Source organism: Trachypithecus francoisi, unplaced genomic scaffold (assembly GCF_009764315.1).
Source record: "Trachypithecus francoisi isolate TF-2019V2 unplaced genomic scaffold, Tfra_2.0 Lachesis_group13, whole genome shotgun sequence".
Lineage (NCBI taxonomy): Eukaryota > Metazoa > Chordata > Mammalia > Primates > Cercopithecidae > Trachypithecus > Trachypithecus francoisi.
The window spans coordinates 109,922,163-109,939,600 of record NW_022681458.1 but is presented as its reverse complement, the minus strand read 5'-3'; the positions used below and the strand labels follow the sequence as shown (position 1 = coordinate 109,939,600).

At 42.2% G+C, this 17,438-nt stretch overlaps 1 long non-coding RNA gene across 1 annotated transcript; it reads right to left on the bottom strand.

Annotated features, from left to right (window-relative positions):
- Positions 1–273: 273 nt before the first annotated feature.
- LOC117095420 lies at positions 274–17,009 on the bottom strand. The gene is made up of 3 exons (XR_004441971.1): positions 16,850–17,009; positions 13,129–13,134; positions 274–284 (listed from the first exon to the last, which is right to left on the bottom strand). It is a non-coding gene; the product is annotated as an uncharacterized LOC117095420 (long non-coding RNA).
- Positions 17,010–17,438: the final 429 nt, after the last annotated feature.

Below are 17,438 nucleotides of genomic sequence, written 5' to 3'. Positions count from 1 at the left end.
AAGACCAGCCTGGGCAACATGGCAAAAACTCTTCTCTACAAAAAACACAAAAATTATTTGGGCGTAGTGTTGTGCACTTGTAGTCCCAGCTACTAGGGTGGCTGAGGTCAGGGGATGATCTTTTGAGCCAGGGATTAAAAAAAAAAAATTAAAAAAAGAAAGCTTCACGTTGAAGAAACTCTCAGATTTTTCGACACTGGGAAAGCAAGGATAAAACATTGGAAGCTAATCTTAGAAAGTAATATGACAATTTGGCAAAGCTTAGAAAAGATGCTCTTTCCATACTAAAAGGTATAGGACAAGAAGAAGGCAAGTACTGCTCAAACTACTCACAAAGAAGAAAAGAAGTACTTTAATTCTCGATGTTTCCATTATTTGAAATTACTGTGTACTAAATAGGTTGATTTTACCACTTTTAAATTTCTGCATACATTTATAGCTGACAGTAAGAAAGTTTAAAGTTTAGACAAAAATGTTTTAAAGGTTGCATAATAATTACAATTTTCACCCATTGTTAATTAAGATCGCTTGTATCATTTCAGCTTGCAAGATCATTTTCATGGTTCTGCACCAACACACAAAGCAAAGACTGTCCCTATTATCATTATAAACATGCAACCAGTATAAAAGTTTGGGGATATATTACATCCTCTTTTCCATATTAAGTCGTTGAAATGTGGTGTATATTTCATACTTACAGAACATCTTAATTCAGACTAGCCACATTTCAAATGCTAATAGCTACATCATAGGCTAGTGGCTACGGTATTTGGAAACCCAAATCTAGAGTGTCTTTTCTCTTTAAATTAGAGATGAAAAGTGTTGGTGTTAGTAGGAATACAAGTATCTGCCTGGAAATTCTCTTGTCCAAATAAATAACTGTTTAATATAGGGAACAATACAGAGATGCACTTTCTCCCTCTGTAGGTGGTATTGAAGGAACTGACATTACTTCAGCTCCCTCTGGAAAAGCGGCTGAGAAAATAAGCCTTAAATTGTTCTCATAAACTCATTGGAATTAGCCTTGTTGGAACAACAAGAGACAAGAAAGAAGAACTATTCGGTCTTCCTATGAAAACACTGACTATTTCATCCCCAATGGGAGCTGAAGCAGCTTGGCTCATCTGAGCTCCAGGGAGATTTTTCAGAGCTTTTGGGTTAACACGTCATCTCTGAAATATGTCACACAGGTTCTCAGGGCCGCTCAAGAGTAAGTAATCTACATGGAGTTTTGAACAGACTTTTGCCAGTTAGAGGAGTCAGCAAACTATTTATTTGATTTCCTGCTCAGCCCCACATTCTGGGAATTCCCAGAGGCCTAATAGGAATGGCAACAACACCTGCTTGCCTGTCAGTCTGCAGGCATCTTTCTTCCCAATATTCCCCAAATGATTACCCTGCCTAAAATCTTAATGTCTCTAGATTTTTCTTGGGTGAACAAGATTATAATGTTTCTACATTCTTGTCTCAGCTCTACCTGACAATTGGCCCATAAATATTTGTACACAGTTAAATCTTCAGTTAGATGTGTGCGTGTGTGTGTGTGTGTGTGCACGCACGCCCATACGCTCATGTTGCTATGCCTAACAAATTCCTCATTCCTTAGGAAAAGAATGTAGCGAAGTGTTAAAAGCACCATCTTCAAAGGCAAACCAAATTAGCTCAAATTTCAGTGCTATCACTTACTAGCTATATAATGTTGAACATGTGTTACTTAACCTTTTTGTGCCTCAGTTTCTTTGTCTATTAAATGGGAATAGTGCCTCCAACATTATATAATTTATACAGGGATTAAATGAGATAATATATGTAAAATGCTTAGTCAATGTCTGCCACCACCATTATATAGTTTATATAGGGATTAAATGAGATAATATATGTAAAATGCTTAGTCAATGTCTGCCATACTGCTAAAATAGTAGCCATTCTTTATTATTACTATCATTATTTTGCTATTATGTTATTATTACAACTTTTGCCTAAAAAGAGCCTTGCTTCTGGTGCCTTTAGTCCTCTCTTTGAGTGTAACACATAACAAAGGGAAAAGAATCTAGCTTCAAAAGTGGCATTAAGGAGTAAAGGTTTTCTTGGACAAAAGGATGCTGGCAAAAGGCTATATGGCATCCCAATAGTCTGCAAAACTTCTCGAAAGTCCTCTTCACATTTCCCAATCATCCCTCTCAGAACAAATCCCTCCTGCCTCTCTGCAAAGCTCCAGCCCATACCAGCATCTTCACTTACCTACTTTCTGCTCTTTGACTCCTGCCTTCCACATATTTTTATTTTTATTTCACTTACTTTTTGGCTCATTGGTAGCTTCACATGATAGAAAATGTTAAAGACATAAAAATAATTTATCTTTTTCCCATCTATATCCTCAGTTATCCAGATCCCCAGAAGTAACCACTGTAAAAAGAGATATTCTATATACAGATAGCAGATAGAAACATACACACACACAAACACACACCATTTTACACCACTGCAATTTGCTTTTACATTTAATAAAACTTCAATATTGTACCATATTAGTATTTATAGAGTTGCCTCCTTCTCCTTAAAGCACTGCATTGTTTTCCATTGGATAAATAAGCCATAATTTATTTATCTATTCCCACATTGACATTTAAATTGTTTTACTATTTTGTTATAAAAATTGCTGCAATAAGTAACTGTTCATATATGATTTTACACATCTGTAAGATAAATTTCTAGAAATTTAATCATTGAATCAAAGGGAAGGTGAATTTTTAATTTTTGTAGATTTAGCCAAATTGTCCTCCATGTAGGTTATGCTGACTTAGCCTCCTGTTAGTAAGGTTAGAGACCATTAGCTTTCTTACACATTTTCTTACACATTCTTAAGTTTTCTAACATGTTCCATGCCCTTTCTTATGCAGAGTAATCTCAGCCTCTTCAATTGTGTATCTCCAGCCATATATCCTGACGGAAGAATGTTTCTGTCTCTTCTACATTTTCCCCCAGTTAAATAGCTATAAACTACCTGAGACATCCAGGCTGTTTTCTGTCCCATAACCTCCAGCCCTCAACCCTTCTTTTCTTCCTCCATGATACTCCTAGGACCTGCATTGTCTGGGGTCAACTTGCCTGGTGCTGGGAAACCTCGAATTGGCCTGCCTGAAAGCAAATAGCTAGGTTCGGGGTGAGATGTCCATCCCCCATCCAGAGTGTGAAGCATCTGCCAAGGGAGGCAGATGATGTCAATCAAATACTTTTCCTTTGTGATTTTTCCAGACTCCCTTTACTAAATCATGGCTCATGTGTGCATGAGAATACCATACATCCCCAAGAGTGAATAAATTACAACTCTATGCATCAACATAGATGGATCTCAGGAACATAAGTCCAGCATAAAAGCAAGTCACAGAAAATAAGTGCAAGCAGAATACCATGACACAGAGCTCTAAAATGAGCAGATTTAATTTTTACAAATGCAGGTATGCATGGTAAAACTGCACAAATTGTAAAAGAATGATAAGCACAAAATTCAGGATCATGGTATCCTGGGGGTAAGTGAAGAAGATGGGCTGGTGTGATCGGGGGAGGCACACGGAAGCCTCCCATGGTATGGTCATTTTCTATTGCTTAAATTGCATGGTGGGTTCCTAAGTGTCCATTTTATTATTCTTAATTACTTCTATGCTATTTATATTGTGTTATATATACCAACTATTTTATAATATGTTTTCATAAAAAGCTACAAAAGAAGTATGAACGAGAAAGATGGTCATGATATATTAAGTAAGAAAAAAACAGATAAAATTGTGCATATGACATGATTCTGCTTTGGTTTAAAACACACACACACACACACACACACGCACACTCCATATTGATATTCACCCAATGATAATAATGGCTAAGTTGTGGAATTATAATTTTAAAGACACTTTTCTTATCTTTCTGACATATATTTCCCAATTTTTCAACAATGTTTTTTTCTTACTTTTGTAATGAGAAAATATGATTAAATATTTTTTAAAAAATCATGTGCTAAGTGCTACTACCAGGCAGTTACATATAGCTAACACTTACTGACCTTCCTCTGAGCCACGTTCTCGGCCAAGTGCATTACATGTATTTTGTAATTGGAAGTATTATTTTCATTTCACCGAGGAGAAACTAGAAGTCCAGAGAGGTTACATAACTCGCTCAAAATCAGATAGAGAATGGTAGAGCCAGGATTCAAATCCATCTGTCTTCCTATCAAGCATGTGCTCTTAACCAATCTTCTGTGCAACATTCAACAGCCTACAGAAGCCCGAAGGAACCATACAGTGTCAAGAAGTGTTAAGGGTTTGCTTTACTTTTTAAGCTAATAAGCCAGGCTGTTATTTTTCATGAATGTTGGCAGAAGACCCAAGACCCCTCGGTCGGAGGCAAAAGTCTTTAGTAGTCACAGCCCAGTAACAGCATGAATATGCTGTTGGTTTGTATCTGTTCCTCATGCCGCCAAGTCCCACAGGGACAACACAGTGAGGGTGTGGATGAATGCATGCACCCAAGATGGATTGTGTTGCAAGAAAGGAACACTGAACATGGGAGACTCACTGCTTTTATAGGAAGCAGGTGCAAGCCTGCTCTTTGTGAGAGAGGTTACTTCATCCTGCAACAGTGCTCCCTGCAAACACGATTCTGAGAAAGGTCTTAGGAAAGAGATGCATGGTCTTGAATTCTCTGCATATCCTGCAAAAATGTGCAGGGCCCATGGCAGACTGTGCTCCCAGCTTATAGTCAAGATTCTTTGAGCTGCAAATTACAAAAACCCAGCTTAAACTTAATTAAACAAGAGGAGGAATGACAAAAAATGTATTGACCCATGAAACTCCTGTCTCTCTCTCTCTCTCTCTCTCTCTGACCCTCTCTCTCTCTTCGTGTCTCTCTCTCACTGTCTCTCTCTCTCTCTCACTGTCTCTCTCTCTCTTTCTCTCTCTCTCTTCCTATTCTCTATGTGGTCTCCACTCATGGACAGGCACACCCCTGTGATCATAAGCGAGCTGCCTGTAGCACCAATCCCAATGGAGCATAACAGGCCTTTTCTCACCCTCAAATGGAAGTCCTAGAACCAACTCTCAATGGCTATGTCTGGCCTGGATTGGGTCATATGTCCATCCTAAACCAAGTCTTGGGACCAGGGGATAAAGTACTCTAAACACCCATCCATGGGTTACCTGCCCCCTTCTGGAACCAGGATTGGGATCAGTCCCACCCCAATCATGTAGACTGAGAGTGGGATTTTCTTCCCCAGAATCAGAATGCTGGTAACAGAAGATAAGGCAGTCAGTGCTCAGCAGACAAAACAAACATTGTGCTGTGCCCAGAGAGTGATTATCTCTAAAATATCACAAACAACAAACAGTGAGCTAGTTGGACTGACAAGATGAAATGTGATGGATTCCAGTAAGATTTGCAAAGTTCCACAAAGCTCAGTGGTAGTTCCGTGGCTGACTGCTGGCACTCCCTGTGACTTCTGACAATTGAGGCAGTTGTCAGAAGCCTGGAGCAGCTTGACTGCACCCAATTGCAGTGCGCATGGGGATTTCCCAATACAGAAAGAGGAGAAAAAAAGAAAAAGAACAAGAAAACCTTTCCTCCAAGCTAGTCAGTCTATAATTGATTCCAATGTCCTCCTTCAATCTGAGGCATCTTTTTTTCCGAACTCACCTAAAATTAAGAACCAGAACCAGGAGCAATATTCCAATATAGTCACACCCAAAGGAAAAATCCATTTGCAAGAAAATATCCAAAGTTCCCAGTGTTGCTATTGTTAGCACACAATGTTTCAGAGGAGAAGGGAGTGTATCCTCATAGTGGGTTGGCAATTCTGGAATATAAGTTGTAGAACCAAAAAGATTGCACCACTCTCAATGTGTGGCCTGAGTCAGGGCTTTTCAGAAGAAAAACCAGTTCTCCTTCACAGCCGCCTCCACCACCACCCTTTTCTGTTTTCAAAGAAGTTGTATTTAAATCTGTTGCAACTGTAACAATGACAGATGAGATTTACCATTTTTCAGTGGCTCCACCTCACAGAAGGGGTGATAACTAAGAATGTCAATCACAAGCACAGTTTATCCTAGCAAAATGCCCTCGATAAAGGGTGATTCAGTAGAGGCTGGGGCAGAGCATCTATGAGTATGTGAGAGAAGGACTCATCGGTACAGAGCAGCCACCCCAGAAACAGTTGTTGATTTGAGCTAAATTCACTAAATAGCCCTGCTCTCTCATTTCTACCATGGGATGCTACTTCTCTTACTTCCGCCAATCCACTGAGCAAAAATGGAAATATTGTCATCTCAGGAACGAAGCTTTGTAATTAGGGAGAATGTGTTGGCCAGAGGAAACCGATCCCAGACCTCACAGGCATTATTGCTTGTTCAGCATCCTGGGTCTCATCTGCTCTTCTCACCGCCTGAAGACTAATTAACAGAATCCATGCCATTATGCCTAGCTCTCTACTCTTTATTATCATGAATGCTCTTTCCAAAGAAATGCTCAACCTAGAGCAAGAGTTCCTGGAGGGCAAGGACCAGGTACTGGTTATCTCTTGCTGCATAATGAGTAACTCCAAAACACAGCAACTTAAAACAGAAACATTTATTTTCTCATAGATTCTGAGGGTCAGGAATCCAGGAGGCTTAGCTGGGTGCCTCTGGCTCAGAGTCTCTCCCAAGCCTGCAAAATGTTAAACAGGACCAAAGTCATCTCAAGGTTCAACACGCAAAGAAGCCAAGCTCCCCAATAGGGCTATTAGTAGGAACTAAGTCTTCAGTTCTGGAGATATCAGTTCCTTTTCTCTGGATCTATTCTTTGGGCAGCCTGTGGTATGGCAGCTGGCTTCCCTCTGAACTAGCCAGACATAGAATGAGCAAGAGGAAAGCCACAGTCTAATTGTTGATCGGAGGTGGCATCCATCACTTTTGCCATATTCTGTTTGCTAAAAGTAAGTCACTAGAGTCAGCCCATATTCAAATGGAGAGCATTCACAAGGTCAAGAGTACCAGGAGGTGCAGCTCATGAGGGCCTTCAAGGCTGCCTACCAGCAACCACTTCTCATTCACACGGCTATTCCTGGCACCTAATAAAGGACCAGGCAAATGGTAAGCTTAACAAAGACTTGTTGCACTATATTTAATCCAGTCTGAAAGACTCACCAAGTCACATCAGCTAGAGTGGAACACATACAAGGAATAGACAAAGAATGTTGTGGTAGGTATGAATTTCATTCCACCAACTCAAGTGTGCAAGAAATACAAAATTTTCTATAATGCCTTCGAATTGTTATTTAAGCCCTCTTCCTGTTAGAGTGACAAAAATGTATTCTCAGTCCATGGGAATTCAGTTCCCCTTTGTCCAGGGTAGTTCACCGATTCAAGAGAGAGTACTTAGTAGCAAGTCATGGAGGGAAATGGGAGGGCATCTCCTAAGCCTCAGTTACAAGTGTTGGCTAAAATGTGCCTCACCCCATTTGCTCCTCTATTACCTGTCCACATGCTGAGACTCCTGTCCATGTGAGCCCTTCAGGGCTGCACTTTTCTGTGCTGTTTATGACCCATTGTGAAGCTTCTGGGCCAGAATAGGACACAAGAGTCTCAGCCAGGCTCTCCATGGTCCATCTTGCTAGATGTCCTGCTCAGACACAGCCCACCTAGCCTCTTGCAGCTTTCTGGGACTATGGCCAAGAATGAGGGCTGCCAAACCTCTCTGCTCTCTAGCCCTCCAAACCCTCCACAGTGACATGGGCTCCAAGGACCTGCCTTTGAATCAGGTTGTACCATGGCCCTCTCAGGCCTGTTGACTTTTCTGCTCTTTCTGCTCTTCTTGCTGCTTCTCTGTCTGTCTCTCTCTGCCTCACTCTGAGCCTGCCCTCAGCCTGGAGGATGTTTCTGTAGCCCAAGAGCAGGAAAGTAGGGACAGAAGCTCTTCTGTGTTGACCTTGAGCATTTCTCTCAGAGGCACTCCCACTTCCCCCATCTCCAGGCTTTCCTATTACACCTTACCCCACCCAGGGCACCTCACTGCTTCGCATCATGGGCCAGGCTCCACAAACAGGAAGCCAGTGACTAGCAGGTTACCCCGCCTTTTCAAGCTCCTCCCCGAGACAATGAACACAAGTGGGAATCTAGCCTGCAGAGGAAGGAGGGGAAATTATTAGAGGGGTTTTATTTAAATGGCGAAACTTTCAATAAATATTATTTTTTCCAAAGACAAATCATTTGCACCAAGCCAGAAGCCTAGAAAATGTTTAACGCTAAAAAAGAAAGGACAACATAGGGAGTCAAAGAACACACATGAAGATGCAAGTCATGCTAGTTACATGGACAGGTGGGAAATGGGAAGGGAGGAAAAGAAGTGCTATGTTCATCTCCCTGTCTGATGACTTCCTCGCCCTCTCTCCCCACTGTCTGTGTCTCACTTTACCTGGGCCCTGGCATGCTGCCTTGGCCCACTCCTGCCATCAGGAAGAAGCTGCTGGGCCCTGGGAGCTCCTGAGCCCTCTCTGCATGATTTGGGGACACACCTGGGGAGGGGTATAGTCTTCACTTGCTCCAGCAGGAAGGGAAGCCTGCAGGGACCCATGCTTCACCTATAAAACGTGGCCCTCTAGAAGGAGGTTGGAAATCTCAGGAGGTGACGGGTGCATGATTTTTCATGCACAAATAGCATGCTAGTAATAAAAAAACACAAGATTTGAATTATTTAACTACTTTACTGTCTTCAAGTTTCTCCTTAATTCTCACATTCAAAAGTTAGCTATTACTAATTCTATGTAACTGGTAAAGAAACTGAGATCAGAAAGATAGGGATTTGGGACTTGAGTTCAGATATTCTGATTCTAGGATCAGTGACCTTTCCACTACAATATGGCAAAATGGATGTTTCTAAGTACAAGGGAATACAAATCTGAACGATTTTCTGGACTAGTATAAGCAATCAATTTACCTCATTCTTTTCTTCAATAAAGCGTCTTGACTGAGAAAAAAAAAAAGGACAATTTTTTATTTCTCCCCTTTGTTCCAAATATAAAGAAAGGTGATGCCAGCAGGAAAGATTAGAACGTTCTCATGAGATTTCTGTTTGCTTGCTTTCTGTCCCGACCCGCGGGATGAACAACGCAGACCCTGGAGGAGGGGGTGGGAATGGAAAGAGACAAGAGACACAAGAAATGGAGACAAGACAGTGCTCTGATCAAGTCTCGTTTAATGGTGGAAAAGCAACGCCTTATATAGGCTGACAATAGGGGAAGGCTAGGAGCAGGCGGGGAATGAAAGACGTCACCGGGCGCATGCTCGGTAGGCTTAGTCTCTCCCGGGCGTGGGAGGTAATTTACCCCGCGGCGGGAAAAGTTCGCGCGCGCGGAAGGTTTGATGATGAAGAACCAGGAAGTGCGCCATCTTGTCTCCGCAATGTGGAGCTTAAGCAACAGAGGCCACAGCAATATCCGGGCTACACGGCTCCGGACAGGTCCCCCTTTTTTATTATATTATTAAACGACTAGAAGATATTCCCTCGGGAACTGCGCCTGTCTTAGGTTGGAGTGACACATCTCTTCACTGGTACCCGTCATGGGATTAGGCAGTAGCTATGACGGCCCTCCTGTCTTAGGTTAGTGAGGGATGACACTCTCTTACCCGTCATTGGCTGTCCAGTTCAGCGCACAAGGAAGGTGGTTTATAGCAAGTGTAAGTATGGACCACCGTGATCTTCTTGTTCAAGGCGATGATAATGGACCTGTATGGGTTTGGCTTGGATTGCCTCGATTTGTTGCTTAATGAATGTCATGAGCTTATTGAAGATTATAGGTCCTAAAGAAAGTAACAGCAATAAACAAAGCAAAGGGCCTAACAAGGGTAAAATAGGGGAGGAGTCCATGGAAACCAGTCCAAAATGGGTTTTCAATCATTTCTTTCCGTCGTTTTTCCAAATCTTCTTGCAGTCGTTTGATTTTGTCTCTGACGATCCCGGACTTGTTGGCGTAAAAACAACACCTTTCCTGTAGAGCTAAGCAGATACCTCCCTGTTCTGCAGTTAGTAAATCTAGGCCTCTTCTATTTTGAAGCACTACTTCTGCCAGAGAGTCTACCTGATCTTGTAGATCTTGTATAGTACTTGAAATGGCCTGTACATCTGAGATCAATTGGCGAGATAATTTGGTGTATTGAGTAACAGAAACCCCTAGGCTTGAAACCCCAGTTGTTACGGCAGTAGTGATGCCTAATCCTACAAGTAAGGGGATAAATTGTATTGCTCTTTTGGGTCTTCCTAAAAAGTGATCTATGGCTGGAATAGGTATAGGTTCATCTCCAGGAATAATGTCTATATCTGGCAGAAGAGTGGCTAGGATACAAAGTCCTGTCCAGTTTGTGGGCAAATATATGTATGCTTTATTATTGCCACATACAAAAACTGAACTATTTGGGGCACACAGGGAATGGGAAGCATTAGAGACAATAGAGCAATTAGTAAATTCAACTATGCCTACATCAATATCATATGAGTCATTACGAAACGGGGAATAGATGCAAGAGGAGTTAGCAAACTCGAAGGGCTGCACTAAAAGGGGGGGAATGATGGGGCAGGAAGGATTGGATGTGGAATATGAGTCATTACTGGGTATGGCAAGAGGAACAGGATTTCTGATGGTAAACATAGCCAGCAATCATTGGCTAGATCAGAGTTGGAATTATTGAGTAGACTATGTGTAACGGTGAGGAGATCAAAAGTCTGTGCATCAATTTTTCTTTACCACGGGCTTTGGGCAAGGCCAAAGGGTGGTAGTGGAGTTCTGGGAACAGGGACTTTTGTAATTCTTCAAGTTTTTTATGTACCATGATTTCTCGGGCCTTGTCTTGTGGTCCTCCTCCATCAGAGATATGAAGAGGAGGGCGAGTATTCCAGCATATAGGCTGCCCTACAATACCAGTACAGCCAGCTGCTACAAGGTTATTGGTATTTCCTAGAACTGAAGGGACATTACTGGCCCCTAAAGTAGGGGTTCTAGATCTAGTTAGGATAGCAGTATAATATGTTTTACCGCCAGAGGTACATTCTTGATAGGCGGTGTAACAGGAGCTGTGTATAGAATCCCAAAAATAGGTGCAAGGGCAGGGCCCAATATTTTCTCCACTAGATATTGTTGGGGTTGATACACACTGCCACTTAAGGGAGTTAATTGGCTGGTATGCAGTGTGAGAGGAACAGGATACAGTTGTGATATAGGTTTCAGGTGGGCTGGCAAAATATCCCCCAGCGCAATCACAAGGCTTACCATGTCGCTGTTGTATTATTGTAATGGCTTCACGTGGATCGCCAAAGCCGGCATGAACTTGGAATGCCTGGAATGCTTGGTAAGTCAGCACTAGGATCCAGAGGAATTTGTAATTGGGGTTCATCTCTGCAAATAGAGAAAAAATATTCTCAGGGAGAAAATTACTCCCTGGATTGACTATTGTTAGGCACCTGTCTCACCAGCCGTTCTGGTAGCCATCTGGCTGCATCATGAGTTTGGGAAAAAACACAAACTGAGCCTCTGCCCCAGATTAACACTGGGTCAGGACCATGCCATGTGTTGTCTAATGGGTCTCTCCATTTGACCATGGCAAATTGTTTTTTGGAGTCAGAATGCCAAAATCGATCAGCTGCTGATTTGTTAAATCGTCTAGATTTAAAAAATTCAAAATAAAGAGTGTGTGATTAAGAATATTTCTAGGGGTGCCCTTAGTAGGGTACCATTCCCCCTTCTTTATCTTTTCAATGGTAGTTTTTAAGGATAAGTGAGCTCTTTCAACGATTCCTGGTCCTTGAGGATTATATGGGATACCAGTAGTATGTTTTATTTGTAATTTTAGGCAAAAGTCTTGGAAACCTTTAGATGTATAGCCAGGACCATTATCTGTTTTTAATTGTTTAGGTTTTCCAATTACAGAAAAACAGTGTAGTAAATGGGCTATTACATGTTTGGTAGCTTCACCTGTTTGTAGGGTGGCTAATATAAATCCACTAAATGTATCTATACATACATGGATGTATTTTAAATTACCAAACTCTGAATAATGGGTGACATCCATTTGCCAGATCATATTGGGAACTAGCCCTCTGGGTTTACTCCTAAGTGAGGGACTGGCAGATAAGTTATACATGTCTGGCATTGTTTAACAATTTGTCTAGCTTGTTCCCTAGTTATTTTAAACATTAATCTTAGGGTTTGAGCATTAAGGTGGTGTAAAGCGTGAGCGGTCTGTGCTTGATTCAAATTTGTATCTATAGTTGTAGCTACAGTCTTGGTTGCAAAGTCAGCCATTTGGTTGCCTTGGGATAGAGGTCCTGGCAATCCTGAATGAGCTCTAATATGTCCAATGAAAAAAGGTGTTGATCTGTTATGTATTACTCGCTGGCATTGTAAAAATAGTTTGGCTGTGTCTGACACATGTTTGATTTGTGCTACGGTTTCAAGTAAAGGTATTGAGTGAGCTAAATATGCACTGTCAGTATAAATTAAGGGCCTGATTAGGGAAGGCTGACAGCACTGCGATTAGGGCCTGCAACTCCACTAGTTGAGCTGAAGTATGACTGGTTTTGAAGTTAACAGTGGTGTCTGCAAAGGTATATGCAGCAGTCCTGTGGAGGACCCATCAGTGAATACTAATAAGGCATTGTCTAAGGGTGTTTTACTGGTGATATGAGGGAAGACAAAAGCATGCAGCTTACAAAATTGGATAAGCTTATTTGGTGGGTAATGGTTATCCAAGTTACCAGCGTAAGAAGCGCAAGCAATCGGCCACGTCTCAGTGTTTTGCATTAGCCAATGGATTTGTGGCTTAGAATAAGGTTGTATGATCGTAGAAGGTTCAATTCCAAAGTATTTTTTGCTATTGTCTCTTCTAGAATAATTAAGTCTGCTATGGCATCATAATAGGGGAGTAATACCTTTTTGGGAGATGAAGGCAAGTGGACCCACATAATAGGGTTATCTTGCCAAAATAAACAGTAGGTGTTAGTGTTGTGTGAAATATTAAAAAGGTTAATGGCTGTGAATAGTCTATGCTGGTGACAAATTGTTCAGCAATAGCCGCCTCTACTTTATGGAGTGATAAAAGCGCCTCTTTTGACAACGACCTAAAGGACTTAGGGTTGGGGTCACCTTTTAGGGTGTCGAATAAAGGTTTTAACTCTCCCGTGGTAAGTTTTAAGTATGGCCGGAGCCAATTAATGTCTCCAAGGAGTTTTTGGAAATCATTGAGGATATGTAACCTATCTTTACGGATGACTGCTCTTTGATTAGTAATTTTTGGTCCGTTTATTTGGAAGCCTAAATAAGTGTAGGGGTCTTGTAATTGTATTTTTTCGGGAGCTATTTGTAACCCTGCCGTAGTTAGTTCTTGCTTGAGTTGAGCAAAACACTGTAAGACTTGTTCTCCTATTTTTCCTGCTATGAGAATATCATCCATGTAATGTATAATGTATATCTGTTTCCATGTTTCTCTAAATTTATGGCTGTGGCGACATACTTTTGACACAGGGTGGGACTGTTAGCCATACCTTGAGGCAACACTTTCCATTGGTAACGCTTCATTGGTTCTTTAAAATTGATAGATGGTAAGCTAAAGGCAAATCGTTTTTGGTCGGCAGGGTGAAGGGGAATTGTAAAAAAGCAATCTTTCAGGTCTATGATAATTTTAAAATATCCTTGAGGGATCGCTACCGGAGAAGGTAGCCCGGGCTGTAAGGCACCCATGAGGACCATAGTAGCGTTTACTGCCCTTAAATCTTGTAATAGTCTCCACTTACCGGACTTTTTCCTAATGACAAATATGGGTGTATTCCAGGGAGAGTTACTTTCTGTAATGTGTCCTGCCTCTAATTGTTCCTGTACTAACTGTTGGGCGGCAGTAAGTTTTTCATGGGTAATGGCCACTGATCAACCCAAATGGGCTCATCTGACTTCCATGTTATGGGGTCAGCGCACCTTTGGGGTGCAGGCATGTCAGTGGCCAACACTAAAAATTTCCAAACCCCTTTGTGTCAGATTGTCCTAGAGTTGGAATAGGCTGTAGAATACCATTTTCTCTTTTTCCTAGTCCTTTTCCGGGGCTATACCCTTGGGTTAGCATTTGTGCAGCAACTATATCGTTAGGGCTGCACATTATGATTTTCATCTGGGAGAGCAGGTCTCGGCCCCAAAGATTAACAGGCAATTTGGGGATAACAAACGGTTTAATGAGGCCCGAATTATTTTCTTTGTCTTTCCAAGTAAGGTATTTAGAGCTTTGTCTGGGATTATTGCTTTGCCCAATTCCTCTTAAATTAGTTAAAGTTTCTGTGGTAGGCCAATGAGAGGGCCAGTCCTCTTGTTTGATAATGGTTACATCAGCCCCGTATCTATTAATCCTGTGAACGACTTACCATCTAGCCACAAAGTCAGGGAGGGCTTTTGATTAGTGATTGGCTGTACCCAATATATGTCTGAGGACCCGAAACTTCCCTCTCCTCTGTTAGAATGTTGTACTTTATGAGCTGTTTCAATTAAAGGCAGGAGGACTAATTGTGCGATTCTATTTCCTTGAGGAACAGTAATGATATTGTCAACAGCTCTGGCCATTATTTTAATTTCTCCAGTATAGTCGTTATCAATTACTCCTGGAAAAACTTGTAGACCTTTCATAGTAACACTACTTCTTCCTAATATTAACCCAAAGGTATTAGGAGGTAAAGGCCCATATATTCCAGTGCCTAAAGCCTGGGGCCCCATCTCAGGCGTTAATACTGTGTGGGAGGTGGCACAGAGGTCCAGTCCTGCACTTCCTGGGGTTGCTCTATTAAGTTTTGAAATGGATTGTTGTTGTTGGCTGGAACAAAACTGACCGCCCCATAAGCTTGTTTCGGGGCCTGGGGGGCCCCTCAATCCGTTTCCCTGATGGGGTGGTAATGGATTTCCCTGACTGTCAGTCTTAGATTTACACTCATTAGCCCAATGTTTACCTCTTTTACACCTTGGACAGAGGCCTGGAACTTTTACTTCGGGGTTTGTATTTGAATCTTTACGGCAATCTTTTGCAAAATGTCCCCTTTTGCCACATTTAAAACATCCCCCTTTCTCCTTGTTCTTATTATTAAGGAAGTCTTTTACAGTTTGTCCGCTGAAAGCTGCGGCCATTGCTAAGCCTGTTGGTAAGAGGGCCCAATGTCTGAGCAGAGACGGATATACCCAGTTAGGTCTGTTTTCTTTCTATAGGGTCGGATTGCCGCTTGACAAGCTGGATTGGCATTTTCATAAGCCAATTGTTTAACATAATCTACACCCGCCTCGGCATTTCCAAAAATTCTTCCTGCTGTTGTTATGAGTCTATGTACAAAATCTGCAAATGGCTCATCAGGTCCTTGTTTAACTCCAGTGAGCGAAGCTCCTGGGTCCCCTTAACAGGGAGTTTTCTCCAGGCTTTTGTAGCAGCCGCCTGGATTTGTGCAAATAACCCAGGATCGTATTGCATTTGAGCATCTGTATCAGTATAATTACCCGAGCCAGTTAACATATCAAAGTTCCAACCATTTCCTGCCTGTTGGTTTCTCTTGGCTGTATCTCTGCAATTTTCAAAAAACTCTGATTTCCAAATTAAGTGATCTCCCCCTGAAAGAACTGCTCTAACTAGTGTGTTCCAATCTGTTGGAGTAAGCCAGTTATCGGCCACAGACTCTACTATAGCAAGAGTATAGGGAGCAGTAGCTCCATATTGAGAAACAGCAGTTTTTAATTCCTTTATGACAGTGAAATCAAATCCATTATGATGTCTCCAGGCCTGGCCCTGTCCATCTATTGTTTCAGTTACCGGGAAGATATCTTTATCGGAGGACTCCGTGTCTCGGCTAGTAGAAAACTTCCCTTTTGGGACATGTTGTCCGGGCCGCTGAAGTGGGCGAGGGAAACCTCCCATATTCTCTGTATTGGTTACACTCTCATTTCCTGTTTTTAATTTTTGTAGCCTAGTAATTAATGACTGATGTAACTCTTCTAGCTTAATTTGTTCTTCTAGCTGAGCGATTTTTTCTTTGAGTTCCTCTTTTGGATTAACTACTGCCATTACGTTGGGCGCAGAAGCGCCACGTGTCCCATTATAGGTGGGGTGGGCGCGAGAAAAAGGGAGGCCAGTTAGGATTATGATATTTAGCTGCCTCATCTTCTAACTCATCCCAATTTACCTCTGATGGGTCAGGATTATCATTACTTTTACTGTTTTGTGATGTTTGCAGAATTGGGTATTTTTTAGGTTTTTTATGTCTGGCACCACTTTATCTTTTACAGAAGGAGCCTTGGCCCCCTCATCATCACTCTCAAGAGAAATAAGGTCCATTTCCTTATCTGGTAGGGGGCTCCTGAGGTCTGTCTGAGAACTGACCTTTAAAATCTCCTCTGTTTGGGCGACCGCAGCCATTACTTGCGGATCAGCCTCCTTTTTATCTATTAACTCTTTGATTAAATTCCAGTAAGAAAAGGCAGTTACAGGAATTTTTTCGGGGCCAAAGGTATTATAATAATCTTGAAAGGCGTCTCCTACTCTACGCCATCTTTTTACATCAATGGTCCCCTCCTGAGGAAACCAAGGACAAGTATATTTCACAAAATCAAAAAACTTAAATAAGTCACCACTTTTAACCTTTACTCCCCGTGTCTTTAAAGCCTCTTTTAATTGTCCTACGTAGATTTGATGCTGGCTTAATTCTTGTCCCATTTCGGGCGCGGAACTTACCCTTAATTCCGACGCAGCAGGCTCCCGCGGCGGTTGAAGGGATTTCTCTTTACTTTAGCTGCCGGCCGTCCTATGCGCCTCTTCCTCACGCAATTCCCTCGTATCCAAGCCCGGCGTTGGGCGCCACGTGTCCCGACCCGCGGGATGAACAACGCAGACCCTGGAGGAGGGGGTGGGAATGGAAAGAGACAAGAGACACAAGAAATGGAGACAAGACAGTGCTCTGATCAAGTCTCGTTTAATGGTGGAAAAGCAACGCCTTATATAGGCTGACAATAGGGGGAAGGGCTAGGAGCAGGCGGGGAATGAAAGACGTCACCGGGCGCATGCTCGGTAGGCTTAGTCTCTCCCGGGCGTGGGAGGTAATTTACCCGCCGGCGGGAAAAGTTCGCGCGCGCGGGAAGGTTTGATGATGAAGAACCAGGAAGTGCGCCATCTTGTCTCCGCAATGTGGAGCTTAAGCAACAGAGGCCACAGCAATATCCGGGCTACACGGCTCCGGACAGCTTTCTTTTCTCTTTTTAATAAAAACTAGTAATTGAAGGTGCCAAAGAAAAATCTTAGAGGTATTTCTGTGGCTGAATTGGTTCATCTGAGCATACTGCCAATTCACTCAATTGGCAGAGCATCCAGGGAGCAAAGTTTCCCAGGCCAGGTGAGACCAAGTCAGCTTTAGAC